At 39.8% G+C, this 14656-nt stretch overlaps 1 protein-coding gene and 1 long non-coding RNA gene across 8 annotated transcripts in view; one reads left to right on the top strand and one right to left on the bottom strand.

The window, feature by feature from the left end:
• LOC144381347 (uncharacterized) overlaps window positions 1–14656 on the top strand; it is a 785460-nt gene that overhangs the window by 593686 nt on the left and 177118 nt on the right. Inside the window, exon 1 of one of the 3 annotated variants that reach the window (XM_078068693.1) lies at window positions 7587–7605. The exons of the other annotated variants lie outside the window; for them this stretch is intronic. The gene's annotated coding sequence lies outside the window, so the exon portion shown is untranslated. Of the gene's footprint in view, window positions 1–7586; window positions 7606–14656 lie in introns of those variants that run through there. 3 annotated transcript variants of the gene reach the window in all.
• The window catches only part of LOC118537669 (uncharacterized), a 185873-nt gene that overhangs the window by 122456 nt on the left and 48761 nt on the right, over window positions 1–14656 (bottom strand). For all 5 annotated transcript variants that reach the window (XR_004918233.2, XR_013446361.1, XR_013446360.1 and 2 more), the window contains exon 2: window positions 5410–5541. This is a non-coding gene — a long non-coding RNA (uncharacterized LOC118537669). The remainder of the gene's footprint in view (window positions 1–5409; window positions 5542–14656) is intronic.

Below are 14656 nucleotides of genomic sequence, written 5' to 3'. Positions count from 1 at the left end.
ATTCATGTTTTCTGGCACAGTCCCAAAAGGCAGCCTTGCCCTATATCTTCTAATTACTTCTATAATTGAATTTGCCCACTTTTTCTAACCTATTTTTTAAACTGACTGTGTTTGTTCATGGTTTATTGTGTCTTTTTTGTGTCAGTTCTCTGCAAGCAGAATGTACATTGATTCTTTCCTCGTTTCTCATTAATTTTCAAGAGCTTTGCTGCATGTCTGTTTTCTCAGTCTGTCAGACCTATTGCTAGACCAAAAAAAAAAAAAAAAAGGACTCTTATTATTAAAGGTTAGGTAAAATAGACTGAAGTTAATTAATTCATTAGTAACTCTGAGCCAATTACTGAAGCCTTCTCTTATTTATATACTTGTTAACAAGACAGAAATTAGAAAGGCCAATTACAGGCACATGTCCTTCAGAAGTTCAGCAAACCCAGAGCTTATGCATTGATTGACACCCCTCCAAAAAATCTTCAGTTTATATATTACGTGTGTGACATTGCATTTAAAAATGATTGGCTAACACTCTATTCCATTCTATTAATAAATTTTAAAGGATTTTGCCCCCACCCATAGAAATCTTGAATCTGCCTAATATTACTTAATTCTTCTAAAATCATCTCAAGGAGTATTGCTTAGTCTTAGCCCTTACAAAAATAGAAGAACTTCAACTTGTTTTCTGATTTCATTATTCTGCGCCTGCCAAGCTACTAAGGTTTTGAGTCTTGAAGTGGGATAATTGACTAGCAGATCTCATATGCTAGAGATCTCATATGTTTTACCTGATTTTTATGGAATATGCCAAAACTTTACAATGTGTGCAAAGACACTTTTTCCCCACATTTTTCCTGGTGACCCACATAAAAAATTTTACCAGCTTCATCCCTACAAACCGCCTGCCCGGTACATACTCTATCCATTACCTCCCCTCCCCTGCCTCAGAAATATTTTGTTAATTTATCAGGGCTTTTGAGGGAAAGGGGCAGGTGATGGATTAGTTTCTGTACATCTGCATTCTCTACATATGTTGCTGTCAGCATGGAATCAACAAACCAACAGAGTCAATTGACACTAATGTCTCAATAGATTGGTCGTGGAACTGAATTAAAACTAATTTGAGTGTTTGGTTTTGGTTTTGGTTTCTTTTTTTAATCTCATGTGGACACAGATTTCCACAGATAAGGGATGCCATAATACCGCCAGGGTCACACTGCTGCCTAATAGTTGAGGTTTTCCTCAGTCCTAAATGTATTCAAATGTAATCGATTATTTCATAGCCTAATAAACGACCATCACAGCACCACAGAATGGGAAAGAACCTCAGCAGATGATTAGTCCAGGTCCATGATTCTTAGAAGACCAGAGGAAAACAGTTTAAAAATGTGCCCGGTACCTTAGTCGGGAAACCTTTCTTAATACTTCTGCCATCTGAAGTTAACACCTGCTTGCTTCCGAATTTCTATGCTCTCTTATTTATAGCTATCTTATGGAACATTTTACTTTCTACCCTGGATTATAATGACCTGTATCTTTCTCTCTGCTGAACTATTCCCTAATTGAAGAAATAAGTGTATTTTATACACTCTGGAGCCCCAGCAGTCCACCCAATGTCTGGCAAGTAGTCGGCCCTCCGTGAATATGTGCCACAAGAATTAAGGATGAGGAGTCCATAATCTCTCTTTCACGTGCTCAGTGTCTAACCTCCCTCACTATGTAGGCTCACTAAAGAATCTCATGCTTGAAATCAGTTAATGTATCTTAATTTTCTGTGGTAACTGCAATAAATTGGTAACAAATGTTCCATTATTAATTCATTATGTAGGCTTCTCTGCTCCAAGATTAAAAATCTATACTAATTTTTCCTCAGATGAACTGTTTTTCATTCCTTTAATTACTACATGACTTTTTTTTTTAATGGCTTTATGTTTGTTACTTTGGGCCAAGACCACACAGGCCCTTGTTGCTCTTCCAATTCCATGTGCAGCACGGTCTCTGTATTTTCAGAAACACCTATGTGAAACACGAATTAGATTTCTCGGACTCCTTCACTCCTTAACTCATCAGTTCTTCATGCCCCTGCCTCAGTGAAGCTGGTTTTCCTTCAGCAAACTTGTGTATATTGCCCTGCCTTTCTTTTTACCCTTCCTCCTTCCTCCCTCCCTCCCTCCCTCCCTCCATCTCTCCCTCACTCCCTCTCTCCCTTCCTTCCTTCCTTTTCTCCCTTCCTTCCTTCTTTCTTCTTTCTTTCTTTCTTTCTTTTTCTTTCTTTCTTTCTTTCTTTCTTTCTTTCTTTCTTTCTTTCTTTCTCCCTCTCTTCCTTTTTTTCTTCCTTCTTTTTTCCTCTTTATTCTTTGAAATAAGGTGCTTCATAGCTCTATCTTCTAATAACAGCACTTCATATGTGTATAATGGTCTCCCATTATACAAGCTTTTTTCACAGATACCATCTCATTTGCTTCTTATAGGCTAAGTATTATGCAGATGAAGAAACTAAAATTCAGAGAGATTAAGTGGCTTGCCCAAGGCCACACAGCTAGTTACAATTTCAGTTTTTGAATTCTTGACTTGGTTTACCTATGAGAACAAAATCCAGAAGGCCCTCTTTTCTTAGTTGATTCCTACCTATTGTGTAAGGAAATTACCTAATGTACTCTCCCAGACATCTGGGTGTAAGTCAGCTGAATGATTTTTTCCTGTAATTATATAGGTCATTATAAAAAAGAAAATGTGACCTGGTACTTTCACGTGCATACGTCATCCTGAACATGCAGATTCTGATTCAGTATGTCTGAATTTCTAATGAGCTGTCAGGGATCTGGGAGGGGGGTGGTGCTGCCAGTCCATAGACCTCTCTTGGAGTAGTCAGGTCTTAGTGGACAGAGTGAGGTTCTTGATTCAAGTCCTGGCTCTTCTGTTTACTAACTATGACCTTGGGCAAGCTACTTAGCCCTCGTGAACCTCAGTTTTTTTCATCCTTAAAATGAGGATAATAATATGTATCTTACTCCCTGAAAACCAAGGAAATTGACTGTTAGTGAATGGGCCTACTTTCTCTCCACACCCTTGTCTGATTCATCTTCCTAAGGTCTCTCTGCACTCAGAGACTTTCCAGGGAGCCTCACTGCCGGTGAATTATGTATAAATTCCTCCCCTTGAGCCTCGAACCTTCAGGGCTATAGCCAACATCACCTTTTAGCTTGATCTCTCCCTGCTTTCTACTCATACCTTACATGTAGCTAACACATCAGATTTCCTACTTCCTCTTCTTGATTCACCTTTGTCCCACCCAACCCTCATCATATCTACAGAAATTCTATCCTTTCTTGAAGTCCCTTCTCCCATTTTTGCTGCTGTCCATCCCCCTCACTCCCAGCTCCTAATAGGTATGTCTCTCTGGCATTCGAATACTCACCATACTCCGTTTTTATCTTTGGATGGTTTCTTTTGTATTCTATCTTACATTCTAGTTATTTCCATAATTAATGTCCTATCCTATCAGACTCTAAGTTCCATGAGGATGGGGATCAGGTTGTGTTCGGATATCACAATGGTAAGAGCATAGCTTTGGGGCACACAGACCTGGGTAGGTATCTCAGCTCTGCCATTTGCCAAGACAACCCACCTAACCTGTCTGAGCCCCGTTTTTCTCATCTTAAAAATAGGTGCTACCTAGCTTGCAGAGTTACTGGGAAGAAATGTTGTCTACAAAATACCTCACACAGTATCCAGCGCATAGTGAGGGCTCATGTCAGCGAAACTGAATAGATGAGAACTGACTCTGTAATCCCAGCACAACTCAGACATTCATTCTAGTGTGTGAGCAACTGGACCCAAGCCCAGGCTTCCGACTTGTGTGAGCATTTTCACATTTTCTTTGCCGGCTGTGTTTAGGTCGGTGTAGTCTTACCAGAATATTCCATATTCAGTCTTATTCAAACCAAACTACATTTGTTGATCTAACTGCAGTCGGTACAAAGTGATAATGAATGTTGGTTATCTGTATGGTATGGTTAAAAAAAAAAAACGCATGCGGTTTTAGTTCAACTTGGGTTTGAATACAAGCTGCCACTCCCTAGCAGTTTCCCTGATCTCTCTGAACTGTAACAATCTCGGAAGTTCGGATGTTTTCCATTTTCTTCTTTATATTTGTCTGTATCCTGAGGATTTTTAAAAATAAAGAGCATATTATTTCTGTAGCCCAGAGACAATAATAATATTCTCTTGAATGGCAGTGATAACTTTCAGTGCCCCAAATCTCCACTTTTATAAGTTGAATTCATATATATGTATATAAATTTTGCTTGACTGTTCCACGTTTTTGTGGATTTAAATATTTTATTTCAGTAATTGCTAAGGAGCCGTAATTGCATTTCTTTTTTAATTCTTACCAACTAATTTTAAAAACTAAATAGATCAACAACCTATATCATCATTCAGTTTAACCTTTTGGGGGACAAAGTAATTTTTCTTAATAACTACAAGTTAAATGTTGTCAATGTAGCCAAAGTTCACTCAATGCCCTTACACAGTGCAAGAGATGGATCCAAGTTGCATCTAAACTTAGGGCAGTCAAAGCCAAAGTCACAGCTATAGTCAGTAGTTGTTTTGTTAATGTGGGTAAAGAGGGTTTTTAAAAGAAAAATAGAAAATGGGGCAAACCTTGTTTTAATCAGGGAGTATATGGAAAAAAAATTAAATGCCTATATTAAAACCTATTCTTTTAGACTACCAATAACATTTTCCCTTAGCCTCAAGAGACAGTCATAAAACAATGGCTCATAGTGCTTTTAGAACAGGAACTGAAGTTGTGTACTGTGCGTGTATGTATAGTCCTATGTAGGAGGAATTCAATGTTTAAAGCTGCTGTCGCCCCTTGGAAAAAAAAAGGAACAAAATGGGATTCTGAGTCGAGTACGTATGCATTTTCTGTTTCTCTGTCTTGTGGGTCTTTATTGCTAAAAATATTTTTATGAAATTGTTCTGTGCTTCGTGTGGTCTTGTTTGCTCATTCTCAAATCTCAAACCATGGCATAGTTATGAAACATCTTGAGTTATTAAAAGGAGAAATTGTATTTTGTTTGTGAACTGAAGAGCAGGCCAAGCAATGTCTTCAGAAACAAAGATTTTATTTTATATGAGAAAAAAAGTTATTTTTCATTATAAGCTACAATAAGGGATAGTTCTAGGACAAAGAGACAGAAATTGTCACTTGGAAGCTGTCATGTTGAAGCTGTCTACGTAGCTACAAATGAAGTAGAAATTGGTTTCTTTTTCTTGGCCCATTCGGCCAATGTAAAGCATCTTACTGGGTGATCAAATCTTGCAAAGCCACCTTGAGATTTCAGTTACCAATCTATAGCATATCAATGATTAATTTAACAAGGACAACAACAAAGAGATATTTAATTTTACCTCATGCAGCGTAAACACAGACTGAGACATACTCCGTCAAATAGTTGAGAGCATGGGCTTCGAGTCAGACTAACCCAGGTGTGAGCCCTGGTGATCTTCAGCAACTGAACCTCATGAAGTCTGTTTCCTCACCTGTAATATGGGATTGTGCCATATTTCATTAGTTAAGATGCACATTCTTTCACATTTTAACATTAGAATGCATCTTACAACTGATGGAGTGCCTTACCAACATTTTTTTTCTCTTACAACCTATGGCATCTGATAGTCAACTAAATAATTGATATATACTTCCTAAAATCATTTTGAGATACATACAAAATAATGATATAAATAAAATCTGGGACTCTAGGACCTGGCCCACAGAAAACTCAGTGAATAATACCCATTAAAATGTTGTGCCCTGTGATTCTTGTAAACTCTGGCATGTTCCTATCTTTTTACTCATAATTTGTGTTTGCCAAAACTAGAAGTTAACTTCTTCGCAAAATCCTTATGTTGGAACAGTCTGCCTACTGAATTGTTCATCAAATTTCTTCTAATTTCTCTGGCAGCAAGATATTGACCCTAGGGTTTAAATCTGAAACGTGGTCAGAATAAGGGCTGTGAAAGTCTGCAGTGATTTGTCACAGAATGAACAGAAGTAAGTAGTCCAGTGCTGAGCCCCCAGTAAGCACCACATAAGTGTTGCTGAGAGGGAGGGAGTAGCATGCATAGAGCAGTTAAAGAGCATAGGTTCTGGAGCCAGACTGGCTGGGTTCGAGGAGATTCTGGAGCCAGATTGGCTGGTTCGAGTCTCGGCTCTTCGCCTTACAAGCTGTATAACCTCCAGCAAGTTCCTTGACGTCTCTGTGGCCTCCATTTCCTTCTAGGATGCTTGTGAAAATTAAAAGAGCAATGTCCATAGAAGGTGCCTTATGAGTTTGCTATTATTATTGAAAATACACCCTTCTTGTGTTTAAGTGCCTTTAAAAAAAGTCTGTTTTCTGATACCAAACAGGAATATTCCAGTCAATTTATTTTTCTAGCAGGTGATTGTTATAAGGCTGTTAGAGGCTTATACCATATAAAACATATAACCTACAGTGTCTTTTGAGGTATTTGTGATACCTCAAATAGCTGATAAAAACTTGCCTATCTAGCAATAAACTTGTGACTAAAAACAAAGTATCACTTAAGTCTGAGGTTGCTTCTAACAGCCTCCGGAGTGTCTGTATAATATTATCTTGTTATGGCGTAAAATGCACATTACGTGGGTCAGCCTGGATCACCGAGCAAGGATCCTTATGACTAGGAATTTTAGAGTGGGCTCCTCCTAATGTTTGTTCACTTGTAACCCATGTTATTCCAATTTTTTTTTAAGTTGTGAACATGACCGTTGTGCTGAGAACAGCTATGGCCATCAAGCACGTACATATCTCTGAGCATGAGACTAGGTGTAGCCTTTTACTTGTTGATCAAACCTATTATATACAAAGAATCAACTCTGAAGTGAAATAAAGCTTACCAATAGTTAATCACTATTTTTAAGGGGTAATTATTCACATGAATAATTGTAATCAGTATTATTTTTCCATAACCAAAGCATAGTTTTACTTTTCTCTTCTCTTTTTCACATTGTGTTCCCTCTCTAACATCTGTCATCAGTGTCAGTATCAGGAGACTACAGCACCGTGTGTGGGAACATTAGGGTCCCAACAACATAGCTCCAAAACCCAGTCTGTCACTGAACTAGCCCCCAAATCTCCAATCAGATTTGCTCTTGCTCATGTCATAAGTCTACGAAGGGCAGGGTGGTCCTCCTTTATCCTGCAGCTCTGCCATCTAATGTATGCCTTCCAAGGTCATCGTAGTAGGGAAAGCAGAACCTGGAGGGACTCTTTTAGGAGCCAGTCCTGGCAATGACTTATGTGGATCCCATCCAATTCCATTAGCTAAAACACCATCATCTGGCCCTAACCAAATTACAAGGGAGGCTGAGGAAATACCATTTTCCTGCTTGCCCAGGAAGAGAAACTAGCGTGGCCAATACATAGCATTTTCTCTGCCACAGCTTCTTACTAGGTATATCACTTGGAGCAAGTTGTCTTCTCAGAGCCTCAGTATTTTTATTTGCAAAGTGGCAATAACAATACCTATCTTGCAGAGCTGCTATGAAGATAAATGAAGAAAGGAATGTAAAGCACTTAGCATATGGTAAGTACTTCGTGACATTGTTATGTTTTAGTACTGATAATCAATAGTTTCCCCCTAAAACACACATACACGTGGGCACACACACACACACACACACACGCACGCACGCACACACACATACACGTACATGACCCCTGAGATATTAGCACCTGAGCTATCTGGCCCCCGCCAGCCTAGCTCTCTGCTGATCCTTTTGTTCCTGCCCAGTCTGTCAGGGGTGCAGGACTCCAGGCAGCTGAGACTCTTGGCCATGGGACTGACATCAGCATAAGCATCCATACTACAGGTGCTGGGATGAGAGGAAAGCAAAGCCAGGGCACGACATTGAGAATGCGCTCTAGTTTCTCCAAAAGTTTTGGAGGGGAGGATTTTGAGGGGATGAATTCAAGGGGTGGAGGACAGAAGAGAAACCTCGGCAGTTGTGTGAACTTGTGCTTAAAGTAGACCCTAACTCCCAATTTAGCAGCTGCAAGAAAGGGGACAAACGAACACATATTGAGCACTTACAATGTAGCAGGCATCATGCTAGGGCTTTCACACAGGTGACCTCATTTAATTCTCACAGGAATCCTTAGGGAAGAATCACTAACCCCCGTTTCCAGTGCAGTTAAAGTACTCACTCAAGCTGACAGAGCTACTAAGTGACATGGCGGAAGTGGGTCTTCAAAGTCCTAGTGTAGTGCTCTTTGTACGACACCACCATTTCCCGTGAATCTGAATTGTGCTGATGACCAGTAGATCTCAGAGAAGAGACAGGAAGTATATCCCACCTCAGAGGGGCAGGAAGTAGATCCATTTGCCTCCTCAAGCAACCAGCCAACCCCCACCTCCCACATGACCAAAGCAGCTTAACTCACGGGCAGCCTGGGGTACAATGTATTTTCAGTGGCCCCCTCCCAAACATACACGAATACATTCCTATCTGCTTGCAAATGTGTGAAATTAATTTCACTGATAGAGGCAATGAGCATGTAGATGGGTTCCTATTAACATGGAGGATAGACTGGTTTTACTGAGTTGGATGGAGAAAGCTGATCAGACCAAGGCCACGGCTCCTTGATTTCATAATCTGACAGCCTGGAAAATGAAAAATGTCCAGAAGTTTTGAACCCCCTATAGCCATGAAGGCCTGGAATATGGTGGGAACTCATCCCACAGAACAGTCCCATGAAATGACCCCTGAGTACCATGCCATAAAGTGCCCTCAGGGTATCCAAATATATCCAGAGAAACCAAGGGATTTGGGGCTTGGCATTTTATAGGAACAGTATTAAAACAGAACTACGTCTGCAGCAGCAGAACCGAAATGAATATAAGACTAGGTTTTTCTGATCTGTCAAAATAAATTTACTTGGAATTGTGAGCAACATAAACTCTGTAAGTTCCAGTCTCTGCCTCTGTTTCTTTTTTTTTTTTTTTTTTTTTTTTTCTGCCTCTGTTTCTAACACATGTTAGGATTCTACCTACTGATTTGGACAAGCATAAGAAATAGCTCATGACCCAACATGCCCCTCATACTTGTAATATATTTTGGAACTTCTTTGTCATTTCTATGATATGGTGTCTTCCTTACCATTAATTGTCATAGGTACTACTTCAAACAGGGTTTTCATGAATCCAGATCATACTCAGAGGAAGTACAGTGTAGTGGTTAGTGCTTAAGAATATAAGCTCTGGAGCCAGAATAACCTTTGTGTGAAGCCAGGTTTCATCATGTACAAGCTGTTTGACGTTAGGCGAGTGACTCCTGTGTACCTCAGTTTCCTCATCTGCCAGATTCAGAGGTTAAGAGCCCTACCTCATAAGTTTGTTTCAAGGATTAAATAACCTAATATATGTGAAGTGCTTAGCAAAGTGACTGACACATAGTTAAGAGCCCAATTCTCTAGCAGGAATCTCAAGAATGATGGAAAGGGGCCAGTGGGGCAAAAAGGCCAAGCTCCAACCACTGTCACCATGCAGTGGGATGGAGAAGAGCTAATACAGAGCAGCTAAAATTTCTCACTCGTCTATGTCTCAACAGTGAGAAGCAAAGACCAGTACTTCTCAAACTTTCATGGGCTTATGAATCACCTGTAGATCTTGTTAAAATGTGGATTTTTTTTAAAAGGGAAGAGGGCCAGAGGGAGAGGGAGAGAGAATCTCAGGCAGACTCCCCATTGAGTACAGAGCCCAATGCAGGGCTCAAATCTCATGACCCTGAGATCATGACCTGAGCTGAAACCAAGAGTTGGATGCTCAACCAACTGAGCCACCCAGGCGCGCCTAAAATATGGATTCTTATCCATAAGGTCCAAGGTGCAGCTTGGGAATCTGCATTTCTAATAGGCTTCGCAGGGACGCTGATGCTGCTGGTCTGCGGACCTCACCTTGAGGGACGAGGGTCTGGAAAACACCTAGTTCCTAAATGCTGCATAGGCTCTTTCTCTAGGAGGAGAAAACTCTCCAGGGATCTTTCCTTTTATCCAGCCTCTTTTGTCATTTTGGCCGTGTCATGGGCCAAGAAAATGTTTGAAAAGAAATATTGCTGCAGAGGAAAAAGGCACAGATATTCTATCTTGAATTACATAAAATATTTTTCATCCTTAAGCATTTAATGATTTTCCCCCCTTAGAATCCAAAACTGGCTTCTCCTTTATGCTCATTAATTACAAACTAAAGGATTGAGATGTTTTTTGAGGTAGGCAAAGTGTCTCCATCTGCTTTCCAAATAGGGATGGCATCAGCAAAACCAAGCATCCCTTGCCAAATGATGACCTTTGCCAAGCAACCAGTCCTTTAATTCTAACCTCATGCACATTTCAAGGGAAATGTAAACCACATGTTTGTGTTCCACTGACACATAAATCATCGACATTTCTCCTAAAAAGATTTCCAGTGGTTAAGGGGCTTTAAACTGCCCAGCAGGGTTTTGCTAAGACCAAAGTTGGACCTTCGCAGAGAGCCAGGCTAAATAGAATCCAATTTAAAAAGTCTAAATCCAATCAGAGGACCATTTTTGACCTTGCGATTTCACAGATTCAGGCGAAATTCATTTTTTTTTTAAAGATTTTATTTATTTGACAGAGAGAGAGAGAGCGAGAGCAGGAACACAAGCAGGGGGAGTGGGAGAGGGAGAAGCAGGCCTCCCGCCGAGCAGGGAGCCCAATGTGGGACTCGATCCCGGGACCCCGGGATCATGACCTGAGCCGAAGGCAGACGCCCAACGACTGAGCCACCCAGGCGCCCCGAAATTCATTTTTAAGCATATAATCAATTTCTTCACTATCTTAGATACCTCCTCATAGAAACTCAGCATAAGCAGAGAGTGAACTTTGTGTGTGTGTGTGTGTGTGTTTTAAAAGCATATGGAGGAACAAAATCAACAAGCATTTCTGCTCTTTTCTGAAGCCAGCAAAGACCTCAGGAAGAGTGATCTACATCCCACCGTCAAGTCACTTGTGGCAAATTCTTACTTCTGATTCCACCAGGATTAAACCTTAGGCTTTGTGGGTCATACCGTATATTCTTCTGCAAGGGCAGTTGTCACAAAGTAGCACAAACTGGATGGCTTAAACAACAGGAATGTATTGTCTCACATGTCTGAAGGCTGGAAGTCTGAGACCCAGGTGTCTGCAGGCTTGGTTCCTTCCGAGTGCTGCAAGAATGGGTTCCATGCCTCTCTACTGGCTTCGGGTGGTTTGCTGGCCATCTTTGGCGCTCCTTGGCTGCATCAGCCAGGCCTCTGCTTTCATCTTCCCATGGCGTTCTCCCTGTGGGCATGCCTTGTCCGAATTTCCCCTTTTTCTAAGGATACCAGCCATATTGGAATAGGGGCCCGTCCTGCTCTTGTATGACTTCATCCTAACTTAACTAATCACATCTGCCATGACCCTATTTCCCCAACTAAGGTCACATTCTGAAGTATGAAGGGTTAGTTAGGACTTCAACATATGGTTTGGGGGGATGAGGTGAGGACACGCTTCAACCTATAACATACAGTGTCCGTCCCAGCTGCTCAACTCCGCCTCTGTGGTGCAGAAGCAGGCATAGCAAATACGTAAACAGGCATGACTGTGTTAGGTAGGCAGAGAAAACCGTCCTTAGAAAAAGAGGCAGCAGGCCTGCAGGCTGTAGTTTGCAGATCCCTGTCTCTGAGTATCTCCGATCTGTTCTGAATATGAAAGAGAACAGGAAGAGATCTGGCGCTTGGCAAAAAAGAGAAGAAAAAATGTTGCCAGTTTGGGGAATACCTGCTGTAGTCTTGTCACAGTAGTTTACACATAGCTTTGATACGTCTCATGTTTATATTCAGATGTAATCTGAGTTAATATACACAGCTTTAATTCAGGGAACTGATATAAATTTTACCATGGTGACTCTAGCTCGCATGACACATTTTGTCTTTGGGATGTTACTGAGTTCTAGAATGACAGAGAAACAGACTTTTCCATTTGACATGATGCCGCATGCTTTTGATTTTTAGTATGAATGTGTCCAAAACATTAATAATTATTTATGATTTTTAATCCCTTTAGAAACATATGTGTATTTATCCTCATAAATACATATGTATATTTATTTTTATATAATTAATATTTCTAGAGGCACTGTATTAGGTTGTGTACAATGACTCCCGAACAAGACACAAACATTGGCTCCAAGAATTTCCTCTGTCCTAGAAGGTATACACAAAGGAAATAGATAATACAGTAACACATTCAAACATCATCCAGAGATTTCCATATATACCCGCCATGTAGGGGAATTGCTTTGTCCTGCTTGGGTCCATATACATGCATAGGCATGTGAATCTTGCATCTTCCCTTATGGAAGCTTAAATGGAAACAAATTAGAGAGTTCTGTATAGGGTCATAGATGTAAAAGTGCTTAAAAAAGCTTTCACAGAAGGCTTAAAAGTTGACTATGCAGTAAAGAAAAGAATTCAATCAGGCACATACTATATATTTTGCAAAAGTAGTGAAGGCCATGCTCCCACTTATATTAAAACATAGATGGGGCTTATTAACGTCCTTTTATATTAAAACCCTAGGCCTCTGGAAAACCCTGGAACTCTTCCTCCACATGGTTATAAAGGCGGCCAGAGTCAGAGGCCAGAATCTGCTTTAAATTTTGGGAAACAGATGTACAAGTAGTGAGTGGCCTTATTGAGGATGAAATGAACCCACTCACAGGTTTCAGTATTGGATGTTAGCGGTTCATTCATCTTCAGCAGAGATGCCTCACGGAATCACTTACTTGGAGTGCCCCAAAATTGGCCTTGTATTTAGGATCTGAAAGAAAATACCCGCGGGATTGTACCAATTATAAAATAGGTCAAATTTGGGGGCCAAAAAAGTGGACCATCAGCCTTTAATCAGGTTTGTTACTTAAAAGGTTTTCAGTTCAGACAGAGATTTTCAGAGAAAGTCTCAGCTATGATGATACATATATAAAATTGCTATCTGACCTGAAATGTCAGAAGTATGTGGCCTTAATAATTTTAACCATTTTTAGACCCAAAGAAAATTTTTTAAATCATAATTAAAAGACGATCTTTGTCTTCTAATTATGGAAACACCACCACCATTTCCTGACTGCTACACCCAAGACCTTCAATAATACAAGCCAAAATCTGCCTTTTCATATACAGTTTTGATTTCATAACCACGTATAATTGATTTTATATTGCCTGAAATAAGATTTGAGCTCAAGGAATGAAACTAGAATTTATTTCACAAGCAAAACAATAGAGCCTCCCCCAATTTTTTTTTTAATCTGGAAATTCTTTTAATTTCTTGGATTCCTTGGTCTATAGCTGAAAAGCCACTGCCTCATTCTGAGAATCTTCTACACATTTGTTTGGATATGGGTCAACTTCTCCCTTTTCCTTCTACTTTTCCTAAAATGAAGAGAAGAGCCTTCAGTATTCTCACAGAACTAGAAAAAGAGGACCGAAGTAAGTGGCTTTTTTTCTTCTCAACACTTTGTGAACTTTAAGAAATGGAGCACTACAGCGTGTCAATGCAGAGTAATGATAATATTAATAATGATGGTGATAAAGATGATCATGATGAATTAGACAATATAATTTTCCTTTTATTCTAAGTGTGAAAACTGAAGCAAAATGATGAAGTGCTTTTCCCAAGATCAGTGGCTCCACAATTAGAACTTGGGCCTTTCCTCTCTTCACACCTCTTCTTCAGAGGAGAACAAATATCACTAATGTTCATCCTCACCAGGAGAAAACCATACTGGCCCATTCAATGGCCAATTAGAATAAATTGTAAATTAGGACAAATATGATAGGTAATACAAAAATCAAAAGCTCTCTAAAGAAAAGGAACAATAAACCTGAATAAATAAGCTTAACAGTCCATTGTTTGTGGGGAAAATGATGAAATTATCATCAAAATATTCTATGAATTAAGAATGACGAAAATTTTTATGTGGGAAAAAAATCTACCTAGAAAAGTAAGACTCTTGCAGGACAGGTATTAGTTTTTATAAAAGGGGCATTAGTCTGTGTCTGATGAGATAAAAATATGCTTTGTGTGAATTTTAGTACACTGGGCAATTAAGATTCTTTATCATGACCCATATTTAAGGGAATGTTTGTGACTGTGCTAAGCATTTGGACATTAAAACCATGTCTGCACAGGAGAATGTTCTAATTATCCCAGAATCAGCCCCACAGAGTCTGAGTCATTCAGGTGAAAACACCCTTTTCTTTAAGAGCAATTTTAGGGATGCAGGTTAACAGTAAATACTATAATGCTTCGTTTGGCCTGTAAAAAATAAGCGTAGTCTAAATATCAATCTGCCGATGGCAAGCCTGTGTTTAAACAATGTGCCAATCTGCTTCCCTCGTCAAAACTCTGGGTGAGGTGTTGTTTCCACATTCAGGGACATTAACCCAGCAATGCAAGAAAAAAAAAAAATCTTCATTTGGACAGGGCATCTTTCAGACATTCCCTTCTTTTATTGATTTGTTTTCTCCTGTCCCTTTTCTCCTTCTTTTGTTTCCTTATCATAGCTTCAGGTTATTACGTGCAAAGTATTGATGGGAATG

Source organism: Halichoerus grypus, chromosome 1 (genome assembly GCF_964656455.1).
Source record: "Halichoerus grypus chromosome 1, mHalGry1.hap1.1, whole genome shotgun sequence".
NCBI lineage: Eukaryota > Metazoa > Chordata > Mammalia > Carnivora > Phocidae > Halichoerus > Halichoerus grypus.
Note: the sequence above shows the minus strand (reverse complement) of the source record. Positions and strands in the feature narration are given on the sequence as shown.